The sequence below is a fragment of the Elgaria multicarinata genome, chromosome 5 (assembly GCF_023053635.1).
Source record: "Elgaria multicarinata webbii isolate HBS135686 ecotype San Diego chromosome 5, rElgMul1.1.pri, whole genome shotgun sequence".
Lineage (NCBI taxonomy): Eukaryota > Metazoa > Chordata > Lepidosauria > Squamata > Anguidae > Elgaria > Elgaria multicarinata.
In genome coordinates, this window is record NC_086175.1 from 36496222 (window position 1) to 36513865 (window position 17644).

Below are 17644 nucleotides of genomic sequence, written 5' to 3' on the forward strand. Positions count from 1 at the left end.
ATGCATTTCTGTGCCCTTAATTTCCTGTGCCACAATCTGTTCAACCCAAGCAAGAAAACAGGAGTGGGCCTAATCGCCACTCAAGTCTTGCACCAATTGGGCAGAATAAAAAAGAGCCCCTGATAGACTCACCCTTGCTGAGTACTTCACTGGGAGTGTCATCACACGGGGGGAAATCATATTTCCTTACCATCGCTTCTCCACCCACGTGTTTGTCCCTCATTACTTCCTCATTCTCAAGGGAGAGGAAAGGGGAAGTAAACAACGTGCACGTCGCCCATTTAGTGGGCCGTTTTGATCCTGCTGCTTTTCCTGCACACAACAGGAGATAACAACTTCCGTCTTTAAAAATAAGTTGAACTTACTGTGGGGGTTTTTGTCACATGAAAAAGGCTAGAAGGGGCGGGAGGTGCACAGGAGGCAAACAATGTCATGAGAGGGACCCATGAAAATCCATGAGGGCCCAGTAACGAGTGTGCAATAAAACACTCATCTGATGGAGCTCTGGGTCTGCCGATTGCTGCAGGACAGCATTGGAAGAGTCATCCTTCAGCACTGGAGGACTTATTCCCTCAGCAATGTTGCCATCTCTTCTTACTCCCCCGTGGCTTCTGCTGCTCCCATGGCATTGATAGCTTGTGCACAGACTAGACCCACCTGGGTCCCAGGTAGCACCATGCCGGAGACCAATATTTATGTGTGGGGTGGTAATGGAGTGAAGCCTGCATCCCTAGTCCTTGACAAGGAGGCACGGCTCCTTTTGGTGCTCTTTGCCCATTGGCCCTACTGCATCCCACGTGGGGAGAGTGAGGACAAGGTAGCAACAATCCAGGCACTTTCCATGCCAAAATGAAGTTAGGAAGAGTGAGGGTGAGGCAGCCACAGTCCAGATGCTTCTTCTGCCAAAATGAAGGGAAGGCTCAACAGTGCCCCCCTCCACTGCTAGCTGGTTAAGGAGAGCAAGGGCAGGTCTCCAAACATCCAGGTCCAGCTCACATTGAAGGAGAGGTCAAAGCCCAATGGCCCAGCTTCATCATCCTGGGTCGGGTAAGAGCTTGGGGCCTGCCTGCAACTTGCAATGCTCTGGTCTTGGGGCCTACCTGCCTAGATTGGGTGTCACAGCTCTCAATGTAACCCTGGTCACAGCCTCAGTCAGCTTGTAATGGTAGTTGGTGAGTGAAGGGATGCACTTCCTCACAAAAAAATTCCTACATCATTTGAGGCTGCTCCCTCTAATGAAGTGCAATCACAGACCCTAACAGAAAAAGTCAAGGGAGAGGAGAGAAGAAAAAAGAAAAGAAAAACTGAGTCAGGAAAATAAAAAGGACCTGAATTGCCAAGCTCTCAAGAGCTCAGTGAGGACCCTGTTTAACCCACAAGGGCTGCAGAATGAAGTGAGCTGTGGTGTGAGGGCAAGGGGAGATTCTCCACAGATCAGATGAAGGCGCCTTCAATGCCTGGGAGACATTCACAAAAGACAGATCCTGGATCCAATCCATTCCCTTTATTGTTCAGGCCTGTGGAGTGTCAGGAACCATTTAAGCAACATTTCTTACTTCAGTCAACCAGGGCCAGAACTGAGCATACAGTTAAACACATTTGAGCATCATGATTTCAACAAAACCTTACAGGAGGCAGGTAGCAGCTGCCGACTAGTGATGTAGCCAAATTTTGCCATTAGTCAGCTTGTTGGTTAAAATTGGTCTGTTTGTCATGCTCACCTTGGTTTTGAGCCTGAATCAATGTATTACAAAGGGCTCATCTACACCAAGCAGGATATTCCACTATGAAAGCGGTATATAAAAGGCAGGAACCACACTACTGCTTTATAGTGGTAAAGTGCACTGGCAACTGTTGGGGGCCATTGACACAGACCATATAACACTTTCATACCACTTTCATGGTGTTATATCCTGTTTGGTGTAGATGTGTCCTGGGCCCCAACAGTTGTCCGTGCACTTCAAAGCAGTAGTGAAAATCCTGCAGTGCACTTCAATACTGCTATAAAGCAATAGTGTGGCTCCTGCCTTTTATACCGCTTTCATACTGGAATATCCTGCTTGGTGTAGATGAGCCCAAAGTCACTATTAAGTTTGAAATTGATTGCAAGCTTTGGAACATGTGCATTAAAGTAGTACAGAGATCCCCCCTAATTTTTAAGTCATCGTAAAACCAAGCCCGACCCCCCCCCCCCCAAAAAAAACCTTACTTGAAGCAGTCTTCCTCTTGCTGCTGCTACTGCTGTTGCTATAGCTGCACCAGGAGGAGGAAGGGGGCTCCATGGGGCCATCTTTAGACCCACGATCAGAGATGGTGAGTAAACATTATATGGCATCATCACACTGACAGGCCATGTAAAAACACAGCCAATGACAAAGTGGGCACTTGATGTGATGACGCATGAGGTCTTGCCACACTATGCGATTCCAAACTACAGCTCCCAAGATGAACCTTGGTACCGTGCACGTGCAAAACCTCATGTACATGAGATTTCATATTAAAGGAGAACTCTCATCTGTGTTCAAGTGGATGAATTTGTTACTTTCTGAGTAAATAAGAAATTCATTCATGGTACGTTTGCCCATCACTGCTGCTGTCTTGCCTCTGCCTCACATCTCCCTGGTAACAACTAGTAAAAGGACTACTGCCGTTTGAAGGGAGGAGGGCAATGAAACACCGAACACAGTAACGTTGTGCCAAATACTTATTGTATTAGACATTATCAGGGAAACCTGAGTTGTCAGTCGCCACATATCCATCATAGCATCTAGTTAGGCTGTGCACTGTGTTTAACTTTTGTTGCGGATTATGGGCCAGTCTAAATATAAAGTGTTACTTGTGTGAGAGGCAGAGATGGATGAAAGAAAGCACGCCCCTTCTGCAATCATGTCAAATCTCTCCAACAACACTTATAATTTTAAAAATATTATTGGGATTGGAACTGAGGTGACAAATGCTGTAATGAGAGCTGTGGGAACATTCCACATGACAAAGCAAAGCTTTTATCTGTTATGCTAGTTTGGGTAATACGTTTCCTAGTGCCAGAATGTTGTCTATTTTTATTCTTATGTCTAGCCTCTTTATATTTTCTTTTCTCTGCTTTTAGATTTTAAAAATGTGCTAAAAGTCACACACAATTATTTAAAGTATTATCCCTCCTGTGATGTCACCATTATATTAAATAAACACCTGTGTGTTTTTCTTAAAGGCTGAGGATTTGTTATTAAAATAACGTGCCTCAATGCTTGATAAACGTCTAGATTTCTGCAATGCAGAAGGCAATACCAAAACTAACTTTGTGTGAAGAGTAATTTCATGCACAAACCAAGCATACATATTTTTAAATATGTATTTAAAATACATATTTTATCTAGGAGGAGGGCTTTCTCCGCTGTGGCACCCCGGTTGTGGAACGAGCTCCCCAGAGAGGTCCGCCTGGCGCCTACACTGTACTCCTTTCGTCGCCAGCTGAAGACCTTTTTATTCACTCAGTATTTTAACACTTAATTTTAACTTAAATTTAAATTTTACTGTTTTAACTCTGTATTTTAATCTTATATCAATTTTGCTGTGTGGTTTTATCCTGGTTGCGCTTTTTATACTGTATTTCGTAATTGTGTTTTTAACCTGTTGGGTGTTTTATTGTGGTTTTAATTTTTGTGAACCGCCCAGAGAGCTTCGGCTATTGGGCGGTATAAAAATCTAATAAATAAATAAATAAATAAACTCCCATTGATTTGAATGGGAGAGTTAAGCAAGTGCTTAAAATTAATTCAGACAATTGTCAGGAACAAGGCAAGATGTTGATGCCACTCGATACCTGCAAAAGCAAAGGTCAAGCAAGCAAGGAACAAATCATTGGACTAGTGTAAAGTTTGAGGCCAATCCATTCTTTGATCAAGGCCAGAATTTCAAAATGTCCACCCCAGGACTGGCAGGGTAAGGGTGGTTCTGGAAGGACAAACAGTAGTCTGTGGCTATATGCAAGCAAATATAGATAGATAGATATAACCAAGGCCTAATCTACACCTACCGCCATTTTGCAATGGAGGAGGGATAATTGTGAGGTTTCCCACTTCCATGATCATCCCTCATGGGGCACACATGAGGGAAGTTTCCCACGAGTAAAGGAGAGCTGCTGTGGGAAGATGTGTGCCCTGTTGATGGCACTTCTGAAGCTGTATCAGGAAAAGTGGGCAGGACTGGACAGATGGGTATGGGGCATGGAATTTTTTTTAATGCCTCCTCTGAGATGCACCCCAGTGCAAATACACAGAAACATGGGGGATAGGTACTGTGTCGAAGATGCGCTCCTGCGGATCAATATGGTTGTGATAAAAAAAATACACAAGGTCAGCTGCAAAAGACGCTGATATCCAATAAAAACTATGCTGAAAATGGCGGCCGCCCACTCCTGCATACATCCAAAACTGCTGGACACACCCCTGACAGTGGGTTGGCTGTTCGCTGAGCTGGGAGCTCGTGCCAAATAGCAACAGCTTCGGGAAGGGGGGCACTCCAGCTGCAGGCTTTGGGATCATAGCAAGAGAGCTGGGAAAACTGTGGCAAAAGCAGTCAGCGATATTCCTGAATAACTGAGGGGTTGTCCCGAGATCACTGTGGGAGTAGGTGAATGTCATGTGGTGTGGCAGGGACCTCGATATTATCCTGGAATAAATGGTTGGTGTAGACTAGGCCCCAGAAGTGGGCCATCTAGAAGCTGTTGGATTTCTACTCCCATCAGCTCTGGCCTGCATAACCAGTGGTGAGGAATGATGGGAGATTCAGTCCCGCAACATCTTGGAGGGGCACATGTCCCCTATGTTTGGATTAACTTCTACATCAGTTTAGTCTGCAGGGTTTCATTTCCAAAACTCCCAGGCCTCCGGACACAACAGAAGAGGTATGGGTAAGAGGGGTCCAAGACAGTATGGCAAAAAACCAGAAGAAAACACAATAGGTTTCAGGCACAATGATGGAACATGTTGTCCAGCCTGCCACCAGTTCCTTCTAGCTTTCTTTCATGGGTCTTCTGGCTGGAATGCTAGAGTCAAAAAAGGAAAGGAAAAGGAAGTCTCAATTGCTCTTGTGTGAGCCCACATTCCAAGGCAGGGGTGATTCTCAATTACAATGCAGGTGGGCCTGGCTTAAAGGACTCTTTAAGGCTTAAAACACTCTCATCGAAACTTGAGCTAGCTGGCTATTTCTAACTGATCAGCCACACTGTGGAGGAATGGCACCCACTTCACCCTTTTTTACTCTCTCAAGTTTTCTTTTTAAAAAACCCACAAAAAACTCCAAGTGTTTTTGAACATTTAAAGCTCAAAAAAGATTGGATTTTGAGGCAAGGTGAAGGGAGTTTGCCCATTACTACAAAGAAGCAGAACAATTGCTGGAGGTGCTCTGTACAAATCCCCCCTTTCATTCGTTACTTAGGGAACAGTGTTTTCTTAAGCATACCTTATTTGCTTCTCTTTCACTGAACTGCCGTCACAGCAAATTCAATAGATTATTCCAGTGCTGATTATTTCAATTATCTCAAACACACAGCACGATTGGCCTGAGAAAGTAGATGCCACTAAAAAAAATTTTTTTCAGAGCAGTCTTTCCTTCATTGAGATGTACTAATCAAAAGAGAAAAGAATGGTCGGCAATGTACTGAAAGAGGGAATTAGCAAGAACAGTGCCTAACGTTTTTATCCCAGTAATGTTACGATGATATAAAGTTTCAGTGTGTCACCAAATTGTAGGCTGTTATGGATTGCTGTGCAAAGGGTCACTCTGCTTTTCAGACAGAATACATGTCTTATTCTGAGACATAGGCCCTTTCTACACCAGTTGTTTTTCCAGGGGATCCCTGGGTCAGGGAGGGATGATCTCTCCATTTCTCTGGGATAACTGAGATGTCAGTTATCCCGGTTTTACCTGCGGTCCCCAGATGATCCCAAGGACAGTGGGCGGTGTGGGCACCCATCCTGGCTTCTTCCCTGCAAGTAGCGGGAGTCATCAGACAGAAGGAGTCCAGGGCCCACAGGGGTGGGATGGGGAGTGGGGCCAGGGATTTTTTTTCTTACCTTTTAATTTTTTTAAAATTAAAAGATAAGAAAAGGCCCTTTAAAAAAAATGGCGGCTGCAACAGGTGTGATGGCCATGATGTTGCGCAGCCCATTTAGACTGAGGGCAATGATCCTGGTAGCAGGAACATCTGGGATCACCCCCTCTCCCTCCCTCTACACCCATAGGTGTAGAAAGGGCCATAGGGCAGTTTTACTCATAGAGGACAATGTGATGGTAGAATCAGAGGTGGTGGAGTGGATTGTATTATTTCAGACTGCGTGTGTGTAGGGTGGCCACTTGTGAATAGTCAAAAAAGTGGACACGCATCATCACAAAAGAGGATGCCTATTTCTATAATTTTTCCATATGCTAATTTATATATAAAGGTGCAAATTTAAAAATAATTGCTATAATTTAAATAGAAATGCAGTATATGTCAGTACAGTGTGGAAGACTGTGACCCGTGTGCTGTAGTCCGCTGTCAGGTGCCAACTGGTGATGAGCAGCTTTAAGGCCCAAATTCCGGTGGTTCTTTATCTTTGTACCAGATTTGGTGATGGACAACTTCAAGGCCCCTGGAATTTTCCTTCTGGTGGTTCTTTATCTTTGCACCAGACTTGGACTGGAGAGCCCTTCAAAAACAGAGCACACCCTGAAAACAGAAGACAGTCCTTGGGAAGCCCTTCAAACCGAGGACTGTCCTCTGTAAAAGAGGATGCATGGTCACCCTAGGTGTGTGTGCCATTTTTGTACACATAAAGAAGTTCACTGCAAATTAAAACAGGCCTAGCACATCAGGGAGAAAGGGTCTAGCCCCATCCTTACACTGCTAGCTTCCTGTCTTCAGAGAGTTTATAACATAGGAGAACATTTCAAAAATGTGAACTTCAACTGCCGTCTGAAGTAGCACAGTCCATTCTTCTACCTCAGGTGTAGACAAGGCCTCATTCCACCAATATTAGCTCTTATTATGCTCAGTTCTGCTTCCATGACTAAAGCGAATAGGTTCTAGAAAGTTTTCTTTACATCCATTATTAAGCTGTAGTTGAAGACCTGGCTGATCTGAAATATGGACTGGCTATCTCCATGAATTTTTGATTGATCTAGGAGTTTAGCAGCTATGAAGGCCCAGAAGCTATGGATAAATTGTTATTCTGCGCCTTGTGAGAGAGGTCTATTAGACATTTCTTACAAACGGATTTCAAACATGACTGACTGAATGATTCATTTGTAATTAATTTTTTGGATGGCATGTAATTTATTACTTCTCTGTGAATTATATGTGAGCAGATGGCAATTCCTACAAATGTTTACTTGGAATTGTTCTAATTTTAGCCTAGTTTACTCACCCTTCAAATTTTCTGTATTTGCTCATGAATTTGCTCAGAAACTCTCCTTATGAACTTAAAACATATTTCCACATCTTCGTCGTATTCAACCTCTGCCCTAAAATCCTTTATTGATTCAGAAGATAAAAGAAAAGAAAAAAGAAATAAATTGACTTAGCAATAGTAATATATTTCTATGGAGATTAATAGCAGATGGTATGCAAGAGCCTTTAAACTCATATCACAACCTTGAAAATAACTAAAAATAGATACTTCCTAGTAATTATTTTGTATCTCAGTGCTATCTCAAAAGAAACTGTGGGGCACAGACTAAGGTGACCATATTTTGGAAACCAAAAAGGAGGACAACATGGTCGCCCCCAAGGGGGCGTGTCCAGTACCAAGGGGGTGTGTCCACCCGAACATAGCCTTGGTCATATGTCTGATTTTACAGCACACATTTAAGACAAATCTGTTCTACATAACATCTTAATGTTAAAATCACTGAAATAAACAAGAAGTGAGAGATTCAATGTATCTGATATTAACTTCACTCACTCCTACTTTTGTAGGTTTCACTGTACTTTGAAACTTTTGCTATACTCTGTGTGTTACATTCTCCCCTTCCCTCAAATATCTTTTCTGACTGTATCTTCACTCATTACAAGCTGCTGTTGTTGTTAACAGGGTTTGCTACTGGCCCCAGATCTGTTTCAAATTTGGTATGGCTAAAGCTCTACCTAAAAGCTATCATGGTGCCAACTTTCAGCAATTTACCTTTAAAAATGACAGTTTAAAAATAATAATTTTAAAACCTCATTTTTTTAAAAAAATCCTAAAAAAATCAATGGATGAACAGATCTGTTTCAAATTTGGTGTGGCTAAAGCTCTACCTAAATCCTATCATGGTACAAAGTTTCATCTCTTTATCTTTAAAAATGACGATTTTAAAAATAATAATTTTAAAACCTCAATTTTAAAAAAAATCCTAAAAAATCAATGGATGAACGGATCTGTTTCAAATTTGGTGTGGCTAAAGCTCTACCTAAATCCTATCATGGTACAAAGTTTCATCTCTTTAACTTTAAAAATTACGATTTAAAAATAATAATTTTAAAACCTCAATTTTAAAAAAGTTCCTAAAAAATCAATGGATGAACAGATCTGTTTCAAATTTGATATGACTAAAGCCCTTCCTAAGAGCTACCATTGTGCCAAGTTTCATGTCTTTATCTTAAAAAATGACAGAGTTATAAGCATTTTTGTTAATTCCCATTAGAGCTGCTCTTTGGAAAATAATCTGGATTTCCCTTCCCCTCCCGGATTTGCCATCAAAAACCCGGACAAATCCAGGCAAATCTGGTCATATGGTCACCCTAGCACAGACCCCCTCAGCTCTCTTTTATTACAAGTACGGTTGAAATGAATGGCACCATTTCAAGTTCACAACACCATTCACATTTACTTCACAGGGACAGGAACAATTCCTGACGGATTGCATCTAAGTACTGTAGGCCATGACATTAAGCATTTCTGCCCATCCAGTCCATGAACTTCTATTGTGTCTATTTACCAGGGACATTCTATATTTTCTGGTATGTGTCCATAGTAAATCACTGCCCTTTCATATGAGGGGAAACAGGCAGGTGCATTTTAAGATTCTGTGTTAAATGTGCTTCATTGGCTGCCAGTCCAGGTCTGGGCCCGATTCAAAGTGCTGGTATTAACATTTAAAGCCCTAAACGGCTTGGGGCCAGGCTATTTGAAGGAATGCCTCCTCCCATATGTACCTGCCCGGACCCTAAGGTCATCCTCCGCGAGCCCCTGCCAAAGGAAGTGAGGCAGGTGGCTACCAGGAGGAGGGCCTTTTCTGCTGTGGCACCCCAGCTGTGGAATGAGCTCCCTAACGAGGTTCGCTTGGCACCTGCATTATATGCTTTTAGACGCCAGGTGAAGACCTTTTTATTCTCCAAGTATTTTAACAGTCTATAAATTAATTTGAACTTGCTGTTTTAAATTTGTATTTTAATTTTTTTTTCATTGCTGTTGTTTTTATCTTGGTTGTGCTTTTATATTGTATTTTATATTATGGTTTTATACTGTTGTTTTATACTTGAATTGTATTAATTTTGTAAACCGCCCAGAGAGCTTTGGCTATTGGGCGGTATAGAAATGCAATAAATAAATAAATAAATACTGAGGCAGAAAAGTGTATTAGTTTCCCTCCTAAACCTCACAATAACTGCCTATCCAAATAGTAAATGTTGATTGGTCATGTTTGAACTAGAGTTGGAACCTTTAGGCCCAGGTTCTTGTGGCAATTTTTGGGCACGTGGGCAAAAAAGTCCCAAAGTTTGGGGATGACAACGCTCTACAAAACTGTCAGTGGCGGGGATGGCACATTTTAGCATTATACAAAGTGGCCAATGGTTTCCTGCACCGCCACTTTTTGACAGCTTATAACCTTTCTTTCCATACAAAATGGAACCTTTTGAGCTAAAGTTCTTTTAGGGGAATACAAAATGGAGGCAACTGGTGCTGTCTGGCAATATGCAACTTGATCTAGGGAAATCAGGATTGCACCTTACTTACAGACTGAAGGTAACAATCCAATATATACCTACCTAGAAGGTTTCCTATCAGTGAATGTTGCTTGCTGAGTATCCAAAGAAAACTAAGCTTGGTCTAGAAATTTTCTCTCTCTGTGTGTTTAAATTAAAGATTGCATTATGACCTAGGAGGGCATGTAGCATTGTGTTGGTAAGAAAGTGGGTGGTAGCAATTTTGGGGATGGTGTAAAAGCCAGAATGGAATGGAATATGCCGGAACGACCACTTTATATTAAAAAAAAAATACACCAAAGACAGTGGCATGTGTTAGAAACACTTGAGAACAATGTTTTAGGACTAAAATCCTTGCAATGTTACATCACTATTAACCCAATAATAATAATAATAATAATAATAATAATAATAATAATAATAATAATATATTTCTTACCCGCCTCTCTGATTGGTTCGAGGTGGGAACAACAACAAACTAATACATAAAATATTATTATTATTATTTATTTATATAGCACCATCAATGTACATGGTGCTGTACAGAGTAAAACAGTAAAACAGTAAATAGCAAGACCCTGCCGCTTAGGCTTACATTCTAATTAAATCATGGTAAAACAATAAGGAGGGGAAGAAAATGCAAACAGGCACAGGGTAGGGCAAACAGGCACAGGGTAGGGTAAAACTAACAGTATAAAGTCCTGATTAAAAACATGGTATATGCTGTTTTTAATCCTAAAAGCATCCTAAAATCATACTAAAAATATCCTAAAATTCTACTGGATAGGCCTGCTGGAAGAGATCAGTCTTGATAGCTTTCTTGAATGCTAAAAGACTGTCAAGCTGACGCGTCTCTTCCGGCAGGCTATTCCACAGTCTGGGAGCAGCAGAAGAAAAGGTCCTCTAGGTAACAGTTGTTAATCTAGTTGTTGCTAGCTGAAGTAGATTCTTCCCAGAGGACCTGAGTGTGTGGGGTGGATTATATGGGAGAAAGCAATCCCACAGGTAGCCTGGACCCAAACCATGTAGGGCTTTAAAGGTGATAACCAACACTTTATACTTCGCCGGGAAAGTAGTTGGCAGACTAACTCACAGAACAACGTCCGGAACAGAATGGATGGCCCGGAACGGCCACTTCTGAATGACTGAGATCAACCAAACTCACCAGTCACAGGTAACTTCATGGCAGGGATGCAATAAGCACCAAAACTTCCATGAAAATCACGTTCCGATACTGGTTCCGGGCCATAGTCCATTTTGCGCAAAACAAGCCAGAACGGCATCTTCCAAGTGAGCCAACTCAACCAAACTCACCACACACACATTACTAGGTGGGACAGATATAATAAGCTACAAAACGTCCACAAAAACTACATTCTGATATCTGTTCCAGACCGTAATCCGTATTCTGCAAAACAGGCCAGAATGGGAACTTTTAAGTGAGCCAACTCAACCAAACTCATCATTCACATGTACGTGTGAGTGGTGGGTTTGGTTGATTTCATTCATTCGGAAGTGGCCATTCCAGGACATCCATTCTGTTCCAGATGTTGTTCTGGGAGTTATGGGGTTAATAGTGATATAATATTGCAAGGGTTTTAGTCCTAAAATATTGTTCACAAGTGTTTCCAACACATGCCACTGTTTTTGGTATGTGTGTGCTTTAAAAAATATATAAAGTAGCCGTTCTAGCCCGCAGATAATCTAAAACATCAGTCAGCAACAAAACAAAAACAAAACAAGACCACCAATACTAATTAAAAACTCATTCATAATAACCAATACATTTATTTCTCTTGAACTAATACAGTGTACAGTGACATCAGATGCTTAGAACAAGACCCATGCTTAGATTATATTTGCCTTACTGTAAATCGGTAGGTTGGTCAGTCAGCTGGTTGGTGTTGCAAAAGTTACTGCCTCTGGCCAACTTGGCTTTTGGTCTGATCTGTGCCTAGCTATTACATTTCAGATGAAGTTGGCCAGAGCTCAGAGGAACAGAGTATTCCTACGAGGCATGGTCCAACCAAAATGTATGTATAGGTTTTATTGATTTTAATGCAGAAAAAAATATTCTGCATTAACATCAACAGGGCTTATGGATGTAACACCAATTCTGGCCTGCTTGCATTTGCTGCCTGTGTATTTCTGAGCCCAATTCAAGTAGCTGGTTTTAACCTGTAAAGCGTTACATGGCTGAGGACCACAATTCCTGATGGAGCCCCTCTCCTGATATGGGCCTACCTGTACAGTACAATCAACATTTGTGGCCCACCTTATTGAGTGCCTTTTTTGAGGGAGGTTCAGAGGACAGCAGCAAGGAAGAGGATCTCCTTAGTAGCAACCTCTCAGGGGTTGTCTATACGTTGTCTGTGCCCCAAGGTGGCTCCAAACCCATGCTGTGTAGATTAGATTTGGAGCCATCCCAGGGCAAAGAACCGAAGATGCGGAGCAGAAAAGTCAGGGATTTACCCAGGTGTTTCCTGCCTGAGTGAGGACAGCTCTTCCCCATCTGTCCTCCTTGGGTGCTGCTCTGGAGGTGTTCCCAGGTAGAAGGCAACCTGCCATTGGTCGCCGGAAGCTGCAGGAAGTAGGCGGGCCCAGTGAGCCTAATGGCCACCAGAAAACCTGTGCTGCCTCCCTTCATCTCTATAACTTGCACCCAGCCCTCAACAGTGATACTGCAGGGTTTGGGGGTGCAGCGGCACCAACTCGCCATTATGAAGACAGCCCTCAGTTGTTGAATGTTCTCCCCACTGAAGTCTGCCTGGTGCTAACATTGTCATCTTTGTGGCACCAGGTGAAAATTTTCCTTCACTCCCAGGCATGTGATGGCATATGATAAGGCTTTTAATGTCAGTTGTTATATCAGGTCCCAGTATTGTAACTGTCTTCAGTAGTTGTGTGCGTGTGTGTTAAAAATGTTATGTTGTATTTTGGATTGCAATATTTGTGAACTGTCCAGAGAGCTATGGCTATTGGGCTGTACAGAAATGAAAAAAATAATAATAATGAAATGAAGATTTTAACTCTGCTGTCAATGGAAATGATTAGTGCTCAATTTTTTAAGACTGTGACCTTGCTTAAAACTAGGACTGTTGACCAGCAGTGGTCAGTGTGTTGGGAAGGTCAGTGTTGCTGGATGGTGACTGGGGAGGTGTGTCCTCAACAGTAGGCATTGTGAGGTTATGGAAGCAGGAGCAGGTGACTCATGTACCAACTTTAAAATCACTTCACTGGCTGCCAATTAGTTTCCGGGCAAAGTATGAAGTGTTGGTTCTTACCTTTAAAGCCCTACATGGTTTAGGTCCAGGTTACCTGTGGGATCACCTTCTCCCATACAATCCGCCCCACACACTCAGGTCCTCTGGGAAGGGTTTACTCCAGTCAGCCCTAACTAGGGTGACAACTGTTACCCAGAGGACCTTTTCTTCTGCCAACCGCAGACTGTGGAATGGCCTGCCAGAGGAGATTCGTTAGCTTAATGCTCTCTCTGGGTTTAAGTCAGCTGTAAAGACTAGTCTTTTCCGGCAGGCCTACCCAGGTGAATTTTAAACCTAAAAAATTTAAGAAGTTGTGATTGTCATTTTAATATTGTATTGGTTTTATATGCTCTTTTAACTAATGTTATGTATTATATTTTGTTTAGTGTTGTTTCCTGCCTCCATCCAGAGGGAGAGGTGGGTAATAAGTGAATAAATAAATATATTATTATTATTATTATTATTATTATTATTATTATTATTATTTAGGCACATGGCTTCTAATTGGCCAGGAACACTGATTATGTCCTCACTGGAGTCATTCCTGGCTCCATCATTGTCTATGTTGCCCACTGATAAACGCATGCTCCCCCTCCCCATTCCAAAGTGGTGACAGAATATGTCCTAATACCACACATCAACAAGTGCTTTTCCTGCCAACCAATTAAATACATTTTAGTTCATTAATCACCTGCCTTTTTAATCAGAAAACTTCAAAAATAGTCGTGTAAATTTACGTAGCACCTTAAGCTCAATCTAAGTGCCTTTTGAGGCTGATGCGATACATGGAATCTGGAAAATATGTGACCAGATTTAACAGAGAAAAGTGTCATGCTCAAGAGCCAGAAAACTCCAAAGAAGTTTGCATCTATGGGCATGGCTAGATGGGGCGATATCCCGGTGATCATCCCGGGATCGTCCCTGTGCATCCACATGATGCACAGGGCATCCCGTGAGCTGGGAGGGACGATCCTTCCCTTGGCCCAGGATATTGCCCTACCAATAAATCCCCATTTTCCGCTGTCTCGGGATGATCCCAAGACTGCGGAATGTGTGGCCCGCCATCCTGTTTTCATCCCGACTCCTCATGAGTAACCACGAGGACCCAGGCACGAAGCTCCTCAGGAGCTCTGTGCCCATTGGGGGTGGGGTGGGGAGGGGAGCAGGAGGTTTTTTTTAAAGAAATAAATTCACATTTTGCGCAGGAGCACTCCTGCGCTCCACTCCAATTGAAAAAAAAAATGGCAGCTGCAATGTCCTCTTCCTCCTGGGACGTTGTGCACCACATGTAGATAAAGGGGATGAACTTGTGATCATATCATCATGAGATCATATCCCTCCAACCCCTTCATCTAGCCATGCCCTATGTCTTAAGTTTTCACAATTTCTAAAGTCATATTTTGATGTTGATAGTCTGACATGATTTTTACTACTGGGGGTTCTTGGTCATTTTAGCTGTCTGAAAAGATTTAGCCAGTAAGAAAGAAGCTGTCATACCTCCAGCAAGCCTAGATTTCTTTCTTGCCAAAATACAAAAAGAACAAAGGCCTGCACCTGGCATATTTAAAAAGCCAACAGCTGGAACCTGAAAGAAAGTTTCCACGCTAAATTTGCTTTGGAGTTCTCCATGTCAAGCTGACCTGGTGCCAACTTTATGTCTTGTGAAAGAAGTACTCTTTGACTTCTACATATGACTCTTCATTTATCAAAACCAAATAAAATTATTTCCCCCACTTCGTAATTTTCTTGTCTGTCTTCTTGTTCTTTCGTGGCAGTAGCCAGGGACCTCCATGTGTCCTAAGTTTGTCTCTCATTCACTTTTAAGGATGTTGTTTTCAGTAGCACCTGAAAGAAACAGTTCCCTGCCAGTTGGAAGGATTGCTGTCATTTTGCTATATTGTGTTTCATTGGAAAGGCATAAGAATGTACCCCTGGCTATGGGAAATACTTGGAATATTCCTTTGACCTGTAAAGACTCCAAGCAAAGTAAATTCAACTGCAAAGTTTAAATGAATCAAAGTTTAAATCTTGACACTTGTCATTAAGCACTAGGTGAATTCCTCCTATCAGATGTAATGGCTCCAGGAGCTGACAAAGAGGATCCTTAAGAATTCTAAAATTTCCTACTGGGAGAAAAAAAATATCCACAAAACCCCCAAAAGAGGTGACGTCAATGAGAACGCTTAGTATGCTGAAAGCACATTATCCTTTGGCAGAAAATAACAGTTCCCGGTCCATCTAAACAGGAGTCCCACTGGGCTTTCAATATCACACTCCTTTTTTATAAGTAAGCAGTTTAATGGCTTTGGCAGCTTAATAAAATCCATTTCTCTCTGAATCTCTCAACCCTTTAGTCTTTCTGCAATTCAAGATGTAGCTCCCCTTTTTCTCAAATAGAGGGCAGTTTATCCCTCTTTATTGCAGATACATAGGCCACTCTTGCTTCATCAGCCTTTCCCTAGACAGACAAAACTGAGCAGAGTCCAAAATATTAGAATAACATTTGTCTCCATTGCTGATGAAGGCCAGCACATATTAATTTGTCATTTGTGGCATATTTATCCACCAGATTGTAGACTATTGCCATACTGAGACTGTTAAAAGCCTTCATTAAAATGGATGCCTCCATCTAATATGTTTCAGTGCAAGCGTGCTATTATGAAATGGGATACATATGTAAATGTATTTTAATTCCAAGTCCACTGAGGATGTTTCACAGAGACAGTAGGCACCAAGACATGAATTAAAACGCTAAGCATATAATGAACAAAAAAGAAAATTGGACTCCTTTTGTCAAGATGTATTTTTCTTTCGCTCTGCCAACCCAGAGATGTTTGCCTTGAGACTGTGTAACTGATGGAACTGGTACAATATCAGCAGGAAGTTGCCATGGCAATTTTAATTTTGAAAGTGTTTTTTTTAAAAAATAAAATAAAATACAGTAATCCTCATGTGACATTACAAGAATAGAATGAACCTTATGCGAATTCAGGATGTTTACATGCCTAAAAAGTATTTGCATGTTGGCTTTTAAGAGAAAATTAATACAGAAGTGTGTAAATAATATATTGGTTTTTATCGTGTATTGGTTTTTAAATGTTCCATGTTTTTAATCTTTGTAAACCGCCCAGAGAGCTTTGGCTATGAGGCAGTTTATAAATGATAATAATAATAATAATAATAATAATAATAATAATAATAATAATATTTTCCCATATTTTTGCGGTTCTGATGAACCCTGCCCTGTTCCTGACTAAGAGTATATTGAAACAGCCCTGGTCTTCACCATAAAAAGAGTTTTGCAGTCACCTTGCAGTGAAGAACCATATGAATTCCCACCTTGCAAATTATTAGTACGCATTCCAGTTACGGCAAAAAATAACTTGGGCAGCCCTCAAGCATCAAGAATACCAAATTCATGTGAAGCTGTGATCAGAAAGAGTTGTGCAAGTTTCTCTTGTTCTTAAAGTTGTTTTGGAATTTAATCCAAAAGCAAAATGGAAGATTCCTCCACAGGGGCGGAAAATGAAGACATTTTGAAAGAAGCTAAATCTGTAGTTGTTGTTGTTGTTGTTTTGGAGGGGGAACCTGAATGAAATAGTAAAGTTTCACATCTTTATTTATTTATTTGCAATGTTTATATACCACTTCCCATTCAAGAATTTCAGAGCAATGGACAAATAGAATAAAAGAATAAAAACACGTTAAAATACATTTTTAAAAGAAGTGCAATTAAAACCACATATCTCCAATGCAACATTGAGAAGATTTATGGATAGGGGATGCTGATATGTTGGGATTTGAGAGAACATGCTATCCTGTTTGCCCACATCTTGGCTCAGAGATGTGAGTAGTGGTCCAGGCATGCAACCTTGATTTCATTGATTTCTGCTTACCCGCAAGAGCAGCAGAAATATAGTTTCTTTATCCAATCCCAATGATGGTGTCATGTAGGACTTCAAGAAAATTAGCTGTCCTGTTTTCCTATGCCTGGCCTGGAAAAATGGATAGTGCTCTAGGCACCATACGTAAGATGAATCACTTTCTCTTCCCCAGTATGAAATCATCAGAAGAAATATGGCTGGCTAATACACCATATAGAACTTCAAGGAAGCCAGCTTTCCCATTTTCCTATGAATTATGCAAAGAGGCTTAGACTACAATCCTAAACACAATTACTAGAGAGTAAGCCCTAGTGAAGACAGTGAGATTACTTCTTAGTAAACATGCTTACAATTGTGTGGTTAATGAGATAATGCATATAATGCTGTAATGTAATTTCAACAGACCTCCATCCCTTCCTATGGTTACTGCCATTCCTTTACTACATTTGATGTAATCCAAATTTCTATATTCGTATTGTATTTTTTTTAAAAAATCATTTTTCTTATAAAAATATGAAACATTTATTAAAATTTACATAATAGTTTAGGGT